Here is a 15,782-nt window from a genome sequence, read left to right on the forward strand (position 1 = left end):
ATGGGTTACATTATTTCGATAGAAAACACTCTGAAGTTTCTAAAACTGTTTGAATCTTGTCTGTAAGTATAACAGAATTCAAATGACAGGCAAAAACCTGAGAAAAATCCAACCAGGAAGTGGGCAATTGCAAATGGAATATACCGTGTCTATAGGATCATATTGCACTTCCTAAGGCTTCCACTAGATGTCAACAGTCTTTAGAACCTTGTTTGAGTCTTCTACTGTGAAGTGGGGGTGAATGAGAGCGGATAGAGTAAGGTCTCTCCCAGAGTGGCATGAGCTGGTCACGCGCGTTCGCGTGAGAGGTAGCTTGCGTTCCATTGCATTTCTACAGACAAAGTAATTCTCTGGTTTGAACATTATTGAAGATTTATGTTAAAAACATCCTAAAGATTCATTCTATACATTGTTTGACATGTTTCTACGGACTGTAACGGAAATGTTTGACTTTTCGTCTGCACCTAGTGATCGCGCCTCATGAATTTTGATTACTGGGCTAAACGCGTGAACAAAAAGGAGGTATTTGGACATAAACGGACTTTATCGAACAAATTAAACATTCTCTCTCTGAAAACATTTTCGGATGCAGTAATTCTGGCTATTGGTTGGATTAGAGTACAATTACTGCAATAAGTTAATATCAACATGAAAAGTATAAACATCAGAAAGTGTCAAATTTAAACCTGTTGGGTACAAACATACTGTTTCCTGTCGTAGCACTGATGGAATTTATTCCTCATTCCAACGACTCTGCTCTGGTATCTGGACTTTCCACCCACACTGCTCTGGGGTCTTGATTTTCCAACGACACTGCTCTGGGGTCTTGATTTTCCAACGACACTGCTCTGGGGTCTTGATTTTCCAATGACACTGCTCTGGGGTCTTGATTTTCCAACGACACTGCTCTGGGGTCTTGATTTTCCAATGACACTGCTCTGGGGTCTTGATTTTACAACGACACTGCTCTAGGGTCTTGACTTTCCAATCATACTGCTCTAGGGTCTTGACTTTCCAATCATACTGCTCTAGGGTCTTGACTTTCCAATCATACTGCTCTAGGGTCTTGACTTTCCAATCATACTGCTCTGGGGTCTTGGAGTACCCTTTGTCATTAATCTTTTCTGATATGTCCATGTAGAAGGGGCCGTTGTGGACAGGGTCTGAACCTCATCCTCCCCCCAGATGTCAATGTGGGCCAGGGGCTCAGTACCGGACCATGAGCCTGGTGTGGTCCTCTCAGAACTGGTGTAGTTGTCCTCTTCTGTAGACTCTAAATAAAAAACAGTCCAATAACATGAAAGTTTCCCTGTTTAGACATGGAAAAGGTACTTGTGTTGAGGGGACGGCACCTACAGTAGAGCCAGTAGCTAAATTTTATATAACAAACAGGGTTCAATCTGACATACCCATGCAGGGTGTCATCATAAAGCTTGCATAGTTTGAAATAAGATGAACTAGTACCTTGAAGTGGGTCACTGTTTGATTATTCTGATATTTGTCTGTCATCACTGTGCTGGTGGAGGGAGGCTACCTCTCAAGTATCTGCTTCAAAATATTGTTGAACTTAAAATCAACATGCTCAGACCCAGTGTCAAGTAATTATTTAAACAGTGTTCATAAATTCCAATTATATTTATCTGTCTGATACCCAGAGTTTGTAAAGTTCTGGTCTTAAATAAAACAGACAGAATTCCCAGCTCACAATTGATCAGGTTCCAATTTATTTGCGAGAGCTCCCAAGTTTTCACAAATCCATTCCTTCTTATATCATCCTAAACTACACACACACATCCACACCAACATGGATTTTCTCATGTGTCTAACCACAGTTTATAACCCCTCAACTGACCATTCCAGGCTCCCCCAGACACCATAACTCTGGAGGAGCCCTCCCTGTCCTCTCTTATCTCCACATACATTCCTTTCTTCCTAGGTACATGCCATATAACCCCTTCCTAATGGACAAACATGATTTAATACTACAAGAAAGACAGGGTAGAATTCTTGCCAGTTATAGTGCAGTATACCTCATTTAGTCATTATTGAGAAAAATCCCATAACACCCAGATTAATTAGGAACATCACAGGTAGAGAGAGATTGCAAAATTAGAATCAATCTGCAATCCAATTCACATTAGCTAAATTACAAATGTATTAATAACAGAAACTGAAACGCAATGGTTACCTGATGGCTTCCTCACACTGCCAATAGCTGGCTTTCAAGCGCTTTATCCTTGTGTGGCACTGCTCTGCAGTTCTGTAATAACCACGGAAGTTGAGCTTTTCTGAAATCTCTGAGTATATGTGACTGTTGTGCAGGCAGCGCTTCAGGTTCTGCTGCACAGTGTCGTCTCCCCAGAGCTCCAGGAGGATCACCGTCTTGCCGTCCACACAGGGGATCTTCTTCCTGTCCTCTGGCACACCCACCATAGCCCCTGGATGGATCAGAGTCTGCCAATTCCCAAACCATCCACTCACCCTTATAGAGTCCTGCTCACAGATATCAAAGAACGAGTCAGATATGCTAGGTTGAGTTTCTTCCCCGTCCTTACATACCCATACAGGGGTCTTCAAGATGATGTTATTATATTTTACTAGTGAAGGTTAAAAATAAAATAAAGATAAAACACCAGGTTAAACAAACAAAGGTGTTATTTTAAATTGTGACCTAAATTTCGAATCACACATTAGGAATGTGACCAAAATAGCTTTTTACCACCTGAAGAACATTTTCAAGGTGCGGCTTTTTCTCTCTTATGCTGATACAGAGAATCTCATCCATGCTTTTATTACAAACATGCTTGACTATTGTAATGCTCTCCCGTGTGGAATACCCAAGAAAGCCATAGGTCAACTGCAGCATGCTGAATGCATACAGAATGCTTCAGCACAGGTACTGACAAAGACCAGACGGAGAGCACACACTACACCGGTTTTAAAGTCTCTGCACTGGTTCCCTGTGAGTTTTAGAATAAATGTTAAGATTGTTTCTTAAATCAATCCATTATTGTGCACCCCAATACATGACAAACATGCTTTTAAGTTATGTACTCAGTAGGTCCCTCAGATCCTCGGGCACTGGCTTTTTAACTATCCCAAAGCCTAGGACCAAGAGGCATGGAGAGGCAGCCTAAAGATATTATGCCCACAGCCTCTGGAATAGACTTCCAGAGAACGTGCAGGGGGCCGAAACTGTGGACATATTTAAAGGAGGTCTTAAAAATATATTTTTAGCTTTGCTTTTCCTCAGGGTGCTTTATAATTGTTTAGTGTCTATCATTCTTTTGTTTTTTATCTTATGTTTGCTGTGTAGTAAATATTTCAGCTTTTATTTTCATTGTTTTTTGTTTGTTTTTTCCTGTGAAGCACATTGTGTTTCATTGCATGTCTAAAATGTTCTGTAGGAATAAAACTTTATTTTATTTTATTGTATTATACTTCTACTGCAGTACTATCACTCCCTATTGTATTGTGCTAGTACTTCAGCACTTTCAGTCCATATTGTATTTTACTAGTACTTCAGTACTATCAGTCCCTATTGTATTTTACTAGCACTTCAGTACTATCAGTCCCTATTGTATTATGCTAGTACTTCAGCACTATCAGTCCATATTGTATTTTACTAGTACTTCAGTACTATCAGTCCCTATTGTATTTTACTAGTACTTCAGTACTATCAGTCCCTATTGTATTATACTAGTACTTCAGAACTATAAGGGTGGTACTGAGAGTGCTCTGTGTGTGAAGGTGCTCACTCTTGTGTGAAGGAGGTTTTCTTCACCAGAATTAATCACTGTGTTGGACTTTTGAAAGCGGTGCAAAATTGGTCCTGAAAAGTTCACCAGAGTAACCAGAGTAAGTCAATTGTTATCATCTTCTCCAGAAGAAATACTTTTAGGCTATATCTTTTTAGAGATATATGTAGACACATTGGTAGATTTTTAGAGGGTGGTGTCACTGAAGTTAGAGAATTGTTCACATATCAGCAAGTGTATTTGTCAATAAAACCATATCTATTGTAATTATAAAAAGAACACATTTTGATATACAGTAGTGCGTCAGCTTATTGTTCTGTCAAGATGTAGAAACTACTATTTATATAATATAAGAAACACTTTGTATTGTATTCACAGTAGATGTTAACACTGACATACTTAAAGGTGAACGTCATCTATAGTTTCGAGTAGTATTTTGAGGTCATTTTGGCTTGTGTCTCAGAGTAGATTTGACAAAATTGATATTGAGTTTTATACTGTGAATATTAAACCTGATTCTTAAATCTGAAAATGTGTGATATCTGTTTACTACATGTCTTTGTAGATTCAGGGATTTCCCCGACACATTAAGCCTAGTCCTGGACTAAAAAGCAACCTCAATGTATAATCTCCATTGAAACAGATTTGTAGTCTAAGACAAGGCTTCATCTGTGTCTGGTAAACACACTTTTAGTGTTTTGTTGCTCTTGGTATGCTAAACTGTAGAGCATGAATGTTACATACATTTTAAATGATGGATTTGTTTGTCAAAAAAATATTTTCAGAGTTTCTTTTAGCCTATATCTTCATAGATTAAGTGTTTTGTTGTTGTCAGTTGTTCTCAGTACTGTAGCTTGTTGTTTATCATGTGTGTATTGCCTCCCCTCCCTCTCTTCTCCTAATGTTATATAGTAGTAGTAGTAGCTGACTCTCTCCTCTCAACTCCTCTCCAAATACAATCCATTATACAGTAGTAGTACTAGCTGACCCTCCTCTCTCATCTCTCCTCTTCTCCAGCTGGTCCCTCTGGTAGGTCCAGTGTCTCTGTTCCCCCCGTCCTCTGAGCAGCTCTCTTGGGGCTCGGCCACACTGGACTGCCTGCTGAGTGGCTACTCCCCCCAGGAGGCGATGGTGAGCTGGGGGTGAGCTGGGAGCTGGACAGGGCGGAGGTGAAGGAGGGGTCCTGACCACCACAGAAGAAGAGAAGGGTGGTCGCTACAGCCGTAGCAGCACCCTGACCCTGAGCAAGGCACGCTGGGAAGAGGGAGAGATGTACACCTGCAGGGTCGACCATGACGACACCAGTTATTCGGCTGCCTTCCGGAGAAGTCATTGTAGTGTCTGGGGACTGGAGAGGCAATTGTAGGGGGCAAGAGAGTCCCCACATGGTGCTAGTTCTGGAAACAATGTTTTAGAGTTGAATGTTATAGTATAATAGTGAATAATATCAGTAGCGCTGTGTGATAAATGAACTATTTTGAGATTAAGTTGTTCATGTCATCTAGTTCAAATAAAGCTTTTTTTATTTAGAAAATACCCCAAATAATTACTATAATCATGATTCCAGTGATCAATATCTCATGAATATGCAGCACATTTCATAGTAATTTACATCAATCAGCTTCTTTTATAATTTCCGCATTGAAGCAAATATCTACTCATGTTTTAAACAGAATGAAAACGGCATCCTATCCAACAAAGACTCTACAATCATTTCTACTACTGAATGACCCTGTTATACTGTAGCTCCAATACCAGTGATGATAATTAGTGACATTTGATAATAAACCTTTGAGATCTGCTGTCAGAACTCACACTGTTAAACAGTTACTGTCATAACATATATACTCTTTCAAAGATCATTCGTAAAATTCAAGTAACTTCACAGATCTTCATTGCAATGGGTTTAAACACTGTTTCCCATGCTTGTTCAATGAACCATAAACAACTAATAAACATGCACCTGTGGAACGGTCATTAAGCATGTCCTGTCTATGCAAACAGACTTTCCTGATCCCCCAGGGAAACTGTAGTTGAAGAGATCTGTGTGATTAGCAGCAATTAATTAAGGTTGAGGTTCATCATGGTCATGGTCTTCATTGGTCAACAAGCCTCATCTGGGCTCAATGAAAGGCTGGGAAGGTGCTGAAGGGTTGGCAGGAGAGACATTTTAACTTGATGGAACCACAGGACATTTTCGGGAGATACAATCATGTTTATCTCAATACATATGGTTGAATCTTAGCTTGAAATTCACTAACTGACTGACATACCCTACAGAGGCTGGGTTATTTATTCTGGAATTATGTAAGACATTACTATTGCATATACAGTGTCTTGCGAAAGTATTCGGCCCCCTTGAACTTTGCGACCTTTTGCCACATTTCAGGCTTCAAACATAAAGATATAAAACTGTATTTTTTTGTGAAGAATCAACAACAAGTGGGACACAATCATGGAGTGGAACGACATTTATTGGATATTTCAAACTTTTTTAACAAATCAAAAACTGAAAAATTGGGCGTGCAAAATTATTCAGCCCCCTTAAGTTAATACTTTGTAGCGCCACCTTTTGCTGCGATTACAGCTGTAAGTCGCTTGGGGTATGTCTCTATCAGTTTTGCACATCGAGAGACTGACATTTTTTCCCATTCCTCCTTGCAAAACAGTTCGAGCTCAGTGAGGTTGGATGGAGAGCATTTGTGAACAGCAGTTTTCAGTTCTTTCCACAGATTCTCGATTGGATTCAGGTCTGGACTTTGACTTGGCCATTCTAACACCTGGATATGTTTATTTTGAACCATTCCATTGTAGATTTTGCTTTATGTTTTGGATCATTGTCTTGTTGGAAGACAAATCTCCGTCCCAGTCTCAGGTCTTTTGCAGACTCCATCAGGTTTTCTTCCAGAATGGTCCTGTATTTGGCTCCATCCATCTTCCCATCAATTTGAACCATCTTCCCTGTCCCTGCTGAAGAAAAGCAGGCCCAAACCATGATGCTGCCACCACCATGTTTGACAGTGGGGATGGTGTGTTCAGGGTGATGAGCTGTGTTGCTTTTACACCAAACATAACGTTTTGCATTGTTGCCAAAAAGTTCAATTTTGGTTTCATCTGACCTTCTTCCACATGTTTGGTGTGTCTCCCAGGTGGCTTGTGGCAAACTTTAAACTACACTTTTTATGGATATCTTTAAGAAATGGCTTTCTTCTTGCCACACTTCCATAAAGGCCAGATTTGTGCAATATACGACTGATTGTTGTCCTATGGACAGAGTCTCCCACCTCAGCTGTAGATCTCTGCAGTTCATCCAGAGTGATCATGGGCCTCTTGGCTGCATCTCTGATCAGTCTTCTCCTTGTATGAGCTGAAAGTTTAGAGGGACGGCCAGGTCTTGGTAGATTTGCAGTGGTCTGATACTCCTTCCATTTCAATATTATCGCTTGCACAGTGCTCCTTGGGATGTTTAAAGCTTGGGAAATCTTTTTGTATCCAAATCCGGCTTTAAACTTCTTCACAACAGTATCGCGGACCTGCCTGGTGTGTTCCTTGTTCTTCATGATGCTCTCTGCGCTTTTAACGGACCTCTGAGACTATCACAGTCAGGTGCATTTATACGGAGACTTGATTACACACAGGTGGATTGTATTTATCATCATTAGTCATTTAGGTCAACATTGGATCATTCAGAGATCCTCACTGAACTTCTGGAGAGAGTTTGCTGCACTGAAAGTAAAGGGGCTGAATAATTTTGCACGCCCAATTTTTCAGTTTTTTATTTGTTAAAAAAGTTTGAAATATCCAATAAATGTCGTTCCACTTCATGATTGTGTCCCACTTGTTGTTGATTCTTCACAAAAAAATACAGTTTTATATCTTTATGTTTGAAGCCTGAAATGTGGCAAAAGGTCGCAAAGTTCAAGGGGGCCGAATACTTTCGCAAGGCACTGTAGATGGAGTCCATTCAACTTATTGTGTGACATGTTATGAAAACGTTTGTTGGCCATAGCAACAGGGAAGTAATATTTATGTAGTCTGGACCTGTGAGTGTTATCAGTTCAGGAATGCTTTAGCATGAGGGTGAAATAGTTGACATATTGTCAGCATCACTGATATATTTAGCTCAGTGTATTTTAGTTCAGTCAGTGTTCCATGTCTCTGTCTCTTCCTCCTCAGCACCTGCAGTAGGTCCCAGCTGTATCAGTAAAGTCACTGTGCAGTCTGACTGAGGGAGGTTTTCGTACGGCTCTGTATCACTGTGTGAACACATGTTTACTATTGGGGATGTGTAAACTCTGACAGTAGTAATCTCCTGCATTTTCAGTCTGGACTCCACTGATGGTCAGAGTGAAGTCACTCCCAGATCCACTGCCACTGAATCTAGATGGTATCCCAGAGTTAAGAGCACTATTGAAATATGTAAGGAGTCTAGAAGCTTCTCCATTTCTGTTGATACCAGGCCAACCTCTGTCTTTGTCTGTAAATGTTTACAGCACTGCTGGTCTTACAGCTGAGACTGACTGAGTAACCCACCGAAACAGTTTTCACTGCAGGAGACACAGTTATATGGACTCTGAAACAGAGATGTATAATCATTAGCATTCAATTGTTTATTAATTTGTCCAGTACTGTATAAAATAATAACTTTATTTTCTCAGGGTAATTTTCTGTAAACGATATAACATTGAAAGCAGAGGGCAAGTGTCTAGATAAAGATGGTGATAAAAGTCATGGTTGTTGTGGGTACTGTTGTCATGAAGGACAGCTATCAGTCATGAAGTGTTAAACTCACAGGGCTATAAACACGCCCAGCACTGAAGCATGTGCTGCCAATGCAAAGTGTCCTCTCTATGCAAACATACCTTCATGATCCCAGAGGGACACTGGGTGCGTCTACACAGACAGACCAAATCTGATCTTTTTCCCATTCATTTGTCTCTTGACCAATCACATCAGATCTTTTGACATCAGAGCTGATTGAATTGGTCAGACGACCAACTAGTGAAAAAAAGATCTGAATTGGGCTGTGCAGACCAATTGGCTGGAGTGTTTATGGACATAGTCAATCTCTCCCTTTCCCAGTCTGCTGTCCCCACTTGCTTGAAGATGGCCACCATTGTTCCTGTAACCAAGAAAGCAAAGGTAACTGAACTAAATGACTATTGCACCAATAGATCCATAGACGATGCAATCACCATGGCACTGCACACTGCCCTATCCCATCTGGACAAGAGGAATACCTATGTAAGAATGCTGTTCATTGACTATAGCTCAGCCTTCAACACCATAGTACTCAGAACATTCAGAACATGATTCAGAACATGATGCTGATCTTTGTCCCCATGTGCAGTTGCAAACTGAAGTCTGGCTTTTTTATGGCGGTTTTGGAGCAGTGGCTTCTTTCTTGCTGAGCGGCCTTTCAGGTTATGTCGATATAGGACTTGTTTTACTGTGGATATAGATACTTCTGTACCCGTTTCCTCCCAGAGTCCCAGAGTTAAGAGTACTTCCTTGATAAACAAGGAGTTCGGGAATGGATCCAGGTTTCTGTTGGTACCAGGCCATACAGGGCAAAGACGAACCACAGTTAGGATACACATCCCTGCTGGTTTTACAGTTCAGAGAGACTGTCTGTCCTGGGAGAACAGCTTTCATCAAAGGAGTCTGTGTCACAGTGTACTGTCCTCTGGATTCTGAAACATAGATAACACCAATAATTGGAATTAATAACCCGGAATTAATAAAACAATCTTTCAGTTTACTCATTGTTGAATTTTCATTAAATAAACATAGAACTTTCTAAAAAATGTTTTACCCTTGAAGTAGAAAGCAAGTGTCCAGATGAAGATGGTGCTAAAAGTCATGGTTGTTGTGGGTTCTGTTGTCATAAAGGACAGCTCTCAGTCATGAAGTGTTAAACTCACACGGCTATAAACACTTCCAGACCACTGAAGCCTGTGCTGTCTATGCAGAGCATCATCACTATGCAAATTAGCTATGCGAATAAGTTAATCATCTTCCTGGTTAGCACCCACATTTATAACTGTTAACTATGATACAGATTATACACATTATTTTATCATGTTTTAAATATATTTTACTGTAAACCATTGATCCAAAATGAAAACTTAATGATCATTGGATTTTACTCATAAACCAGGACTATCAGTCCATATTGTATTATACTATTACTTCAGTACACTCAGTCCCTATTGTCTTATACTAGTATTTCAGTGATATCAGTCCCTATTGTATTATACTAGTACTACATACCTGTCAGTCCCCATTGTATTATACTAGTATTTCAGTGATATCAGTCCCTATTGTCTTATAGTAGTACTACAGACCTGTCAGTCCCCATTGTATTATCCTAGTACTTCAGTACTATCAGTCCCTATTTTACTATACTAGTACTTCAGAACTGTCAGTACCTATTGTATTATACTAGTTCATGGGGTCTATATCAGTCTCTATCGATTTATACTATCAGTCACTATTGTATTATCCTAATACTGCAGTACTATCAATCCCTATTGTATTGTACAAGTACTTAATACTATCAGTTCCTATTGTAATATACTTGTACTTCAGTACTATCAGTCCCTATTGTATTATACTAGTACTTCAGTATTATCAGTCCCTATTGTATTATACTCGTTTTTCAGTACTAGGGTGGTACTGAGAGTGCTCTGTGAGTGAAGATGCTCACTCTTATGTGAAGGACTTGAATTAATCTTTGTGGTACTGTCACGACTTCTGACGAAGTCGGTTCCTCTCCTTGTTCGGGCGGTGTTCGGCGGTTGACGTCACCGGTCTTCTAGCCATTGCCGATCCATTTTTCATGTTCCATTTGTTTTGTCTTGTTTTCACACTCACCTGGTTTCAATTCCCCAATTACATGGTGTATATGTTCCATCTGTTTCCCCCATGTCCTTGTCGGGAATTGTTCATTGTAAGTACGTGTGCTATGTGTTACTGGTGCGCTACGGGTTTTGTACCCATGTGTTTGTTGTTTTGTATGCCGTTAGTATTATTTATGAAACTGCTCCGGCTATTCACCAAGTTCTGCTCTCCTGCGTTTGACTTCCCTGCCACCAGTTACGCACCCCTTACAGGTACACTTTTGGAAGTGCCATAAAACTGGTGCTGAAAAATAAGTATATTTGTATATTCTCTCGTAAAAAAATGTAATCTTAGAATATCTGACAGGTACATTACATTCTAAAACAGATCAGTTTTACATAGTGTGGGAACCTTATTTAAATGACCTAGAACCAGATATATCAGCAGTTATGCTGCAAGGATTTACTTAATAGTGGTTGTTTACTTGTCTCAGTATTATACTGTACGTTCCATGTGTTGGACCTAGTTCCATCATATTGTTTTATCTTTGTTACTGTATCACTAATTATGGGAGAAAATTGTGAAATTCCCCAAAAAATGTAATCTATTGAACAACATGAGATGTTATCATCTTCTCCAGAGGAAAGACTTTCAGGCTAAATCTTTTTAGACATTTCTGTGGACAGATTGGTAGATTGGTAGAGGACAGAGTCACCGAAGTGAAAGAATACCACCAAGCTTATGTAGCAATAATAAACAATACACCTCTAAGATCTGCTCTCAGAACTGACACTGCTAAACAGTTGCTTTCCATAACAAATATATTTATCATGTTTAATTCCTAATATGATTTTATTAAATCAGATGTTTTCACAATGGTTTTCAACAATGTGTGGTCTACATTTCTTCATTATATTTCCCCCTGTCTTCTCTACCTCCAACCCCCTGGCAACAGAGTGAACATCTGGTGACAGTGATGCTCTATTCTGGGACAAGCAGAACCACCCAGCCCTGTCTACGTAAATCTCAGTTTCACTCCGACATCTACCAGTCTAGCAGTTGACTAGTTTCACTGCCAGAAATACCCTGGACTGGGCCAGATGTGAGGGAGTGGACTGGTTTTATAACCCTGGTGGATTCAGAGAGGGAGACATAACAGATATGGCAGCATGTCATTAATGACAGATAAAACAGATATTATACTTTATGATAATAGTGTGTAGCGTATGTATCTATGTAAATGTGTCTCAGGTTTGAGCCCAGCATCATGTCCATTCACAGATCTAACAGCTCATGAAAAGGGTTAATATATTCTAGATGATGACCAATAATTGGTTGTGAAGTGCATGTAGGGATTTGGTTTGGGGGGCTGATGCTGATTTAACATCAGTAGTTCTTACTCTACATATGGACTGGTAATGTGTTCCAAAACGTCTAATAACTTTTATAAACACTTTCAGTTCATGAACAATATAACAAGTTAAAACCATGATGATGATGGAGAACATGTGATCTGAATGATGCTTTCTAACCCTATTCAAAGTTGACCTCCTCTACTGATCAGTGTTCCATGTTACTGTCTTCCCCTCAGCACCTGGAGTAGGTCCCCGTTGTAGCAGTAGAGTGACTGTGCAGTCTGACTGAGGGAGGTTTTTGTACAGCTCTGTATCACTGTGTGAACACCCAGGCACTTAAGTAGTGTGCACTCTGACAGTAGTAATCTCCTGCATCTTCAGACTGCATCTTCAGACGGGTCACTCCCAGATCCACTGCCACTGAATCTAGATGGAGTCCCAGACTGACATTGGTTGAAAGTGTGAATCAGGAGTTGAGGAGCTCCTCCAGGTTTCTGTTGTTACCAGTGCAAATAGTATCCATTGCCCTCACTGTATACAGCACTGCAGCACTTACAGCTGAGACTGACTGAGTGTCCCACTGAAACAGTTTTCACTGCATAAGTCTGAGTCACAGTGACCTGGCCTCTGGACTCTGAAACAGAGATGGCATGTGGTATTAGCATTCAATTGTTCATTGATTTGTCCTCATAGCATATTAACATAGGCTATATAACCTCATTCTAGTTCATTTTCTATGAAAATCTGTTACCTTGGAGCTAGAGGGCAAGTATCCAGATGAAGATGGTGCTAAAAGTCATGGCAGTTGTGGGTTCTGTTGTCATAAAGGACAGCTCTCAGTCATGAAGTGTTCTACTTACATGGCTATAAACACTCCCAGAGCACTGAAGCATGTGCTGACAATGCAAAATGTTCTATATGGAAATAGTCTTCCTGGACAGTCAGGCTGATGTGATGTAGAAACATGATAGCTATGTAATCACGTAAATGGTTTCTGATATAAGTGCTGAATGGGGACTGATATAGTGATGATAGACATCTACAAATGTAGCATATAGTTAATACTGTGTTATTAGACCAGAAAATATCTGCTTTCTGTCTCCCTCCATTTGTCAGGGTCAGTAACTGTAGTCTGTGTGTGGACTGTGATGCTGATGACTGACTCTGCTCAAAGTGGGAGATCTCCAGAGCTCTGACGTCATGATTAGCAACATTTTAAAAGGGTGAGCCTTACCATGTCCTTGATTGGTAAAAGACTGACGAGTCTCAGCAGAGCTCAATTAAAGGCTGGAAAGGTGCTGGATGGTTCTAGCATTGCGTGGCATGCAGGAGAGAGATTTTACATTGACAAACCATTGGGATGTTTTAGGGAGTTATAATCATGTTACATCCACTATTATAGCTAACAGGCAGTTAGTCCACTGTTACTAGGCCGTCATTGAAAATAAGAATTTATTCTTAACATGCCTAGTGAAATAAAAGGTAAAATAAATCAAATAAATAAACTGGATGGTTAGAGCCCTGAATGCTGATTGGTTGACAGCCGTGGTATATCAGACCGTATTCCACAGGTATGACAAAACATTCATTTTTACTGCTTAATTACATTGATAACACATTCATAATAGCAATAAGGCACATCAGAGTTTTGTGGTATATGGCCAATATACCACGGCTAAGTGCTGTGTCCAGGCACACAGTGATGCGTCGTGCCTAAGAATAGCCCTTAGCCGTAGTATATTGGCCATATACCACACCCCCTCGTGCCTTATTGCTTAATAAAGCAGATGGAGTTCTTTCAACGTATTGTGTGACATGCTAAGGTAGAATTTGCATTCAAAGTAATTAAAATAATTATGCAATTATTAAAGTCTAACTGTCTAGGAAGTGTTTTCACTTTAGGAGTACTTTGACATAAGGGTGGATGACTTCACATATTGTAAGCATCACTGCTATAGAGCCTATAGAAAGTCTATAGAAAGCCTTGACTTTTTTTCCACATTTTGTTGCAATACAAAATGAGGTTGAAATATGCAGAAGGAGTCTGTAATTTCAGACAGCTGTATCTCCTGACGAGAGGGCGGGGTCAGAGCTCCAATCTCAATCTGCAATAGGGCCGACCAATCAGCTGCTTGGAATCCAGGAAGCCATCCTGAAACATATATACATCCAAACACATACAAACCCAAAACAACACAGAAACTGGGGAACATAACATTCATCCACCTGACAGGTGTGGCATATCAAGAAGCTGATTAAAAAACATGATCATTACACAGGTACACCTTGTGCTAGGGACAATAAAAGTCCACTCTAAAATCTGCAGTTATGTCACACAACACAATGCCACAGATGCCTCAAGTTTTGAGGGAGCTAACAATTGAAATGCTGACTGCAGGAATGTACACCAAAGCAGTTGTCCAATAATTTAATGTCAACTTCTCTATAAGCTGCCTCCATTGTCATTTTAGAGAATTTGGTAATAGGTCCAACCGGCCACACAACTGCATACAACGTGTATGGCGTTGTGTGGGTGAGCAGTTTGCTGATGTCAACGTTTTGAAAAGAGTGCCCCGTGGTGGAGGTGGGGTTATGGTATGGGAAGGCAGGCTTAAGCTACGGACAACAAACACAATTGCATTTTATTGATTGGAATTTGAATGCACAGAGATACCGTGATTATATCCTGAGGCCAATTAGCGTGCCATACATCCTCCGCCATCACTTCATGTTTCAGCATGATAATTCATGGCCCCATGTTGCAAGGATACAGAATTACTGGAAACTAAAAAAGTCCCAGTTCTTCCATGGCCTGCATACCCACCAGACATGTCATCCATTGATGGATCAATGTGTACAATAGTGTTCCAGTTCCTGCCAATATCCAACAACTTTGCACAGTTATTGAGGAGTGAGGCAGCATTCCACAGGCTACAATCAACAGCCAGATCAACAGGAGATGTGTCACACAGCATGAGGCAAATGGTGGTTACACCAGATACTGACTGGTTTTCTGGTCCACGCCCCTACCATTTTTTAAGATATCTGTAAATCACAGATGCATATCTGTATTCCCAGTCATGTGAAATCCATAGATTAGGGCCTATTGAATTTATTTAAATTGACTGATTTCCTTATATGAACAGTAAATCGTTTTCCACGGCTGTGTGGAGAGGCAGACCAAGGCGCAGCGTGCTCTGAATTCCATATCTTTATTTTTTTTGTGAAACTTACAAAACAAAAAGGAAACAAACAAGCGGTGCAACAGGCACTAACTCAAAACAAGATGCCACAAAAAAAAACTGTGGCGAAATGGCTGCCTAAATATGATCCCCAATCAGAGACAATGATAAACATCTGCCTCTGATTGGGAACCATACCAGGCCAACATAGAAATAAAACACCTAGATAGGAACACCCCCCTAGTCACACCCCGACCTAACCAAAATAGACAATAAAAAGGCTCTCTATGGTCAGGGAGTGACATCGTTGAAACAGTTGCATGTTCCGTTTATATTTGTGTACAGTATAAAACATAACAATGAATGGAAGTTAAAACAGTTCAAAAGTGCATAAGAGAGTTTCAAAGAGCAGGTTTAAAACATGTGCAGACAGTGATCAGCAGCAGTCCTCCAATCTGGGATTTAAAATCCTCAATCAGAAATAAATGATCACATTTTAAGTCCTTTTATAAAGTGTTCCAATATGATGGGGCAGCAAAGCTACTTAATTAACATTCCAAAACGAGAACACAACATAAATCAAATGCGCTCATAAAACACAGAACATAACAAAAGTAAAGCGCATAAAAAGACACCACAGCAAC

The 15,782-nt window shown here is 40.1% G+C and overlaps 2 long non-coding RNA genes across 2 annotated transcripts; one reads left to right on the forward strand and one right to left on the reverse strand.

The window, feature by feature from the left end:
• Positions 1 to 3,421: 3,421 nt before the first annotated feature.
• LOC109910303 (uncharacterized) lies at positions 3,422 to 5,586 on the forward strand. Its single transcript, XR_002257856.2, has 2 exons — positions 3,422 to 3,858; positions 4,776 to 5,586. It is a non-coding gene; the product is annotated as an uncharacterized LOC109910303 (long non-coding RNA).
• A 1,935-nt stretch (positions 5,587 to 7,521) lies between these two features.
• LOC116355075 (uncharacterized) lies at positions 7,522 to 9,446 on the reverse strand. The gene is made up of 3 exons (XR_004204295.1): positions 8,999 to 9,446; positions 8,621 to 8,880; positions 7,522 to 8,331 (listed from the first exon to the last, which is right to left on the reverse strand). It is a non-coding gene; the product is annotated as an uncharacterized LOC116355075 (long non-coding RNA).
• Positions 9,447 to 15,782: the final 6,336 nt, after the last annotated feature.

The sequence above is a fragment of the Oncorhynchus kisutch genome, linkage group LG19 (assembly GCF_002021735.2).
Source record: "Oncorhynchus kisutch isolate 150728-3 linkage group LG19, Okis_V2, whole genome shotgun sequence".
Classification (NCBI taxonomy): domain Eukaryota; kingdom Metazoa; phylum Chordata; class Actinopteri; order Salmoniformes; family Salmonidae; genus Oncorhynchus; species Oncorhynchus kisutch.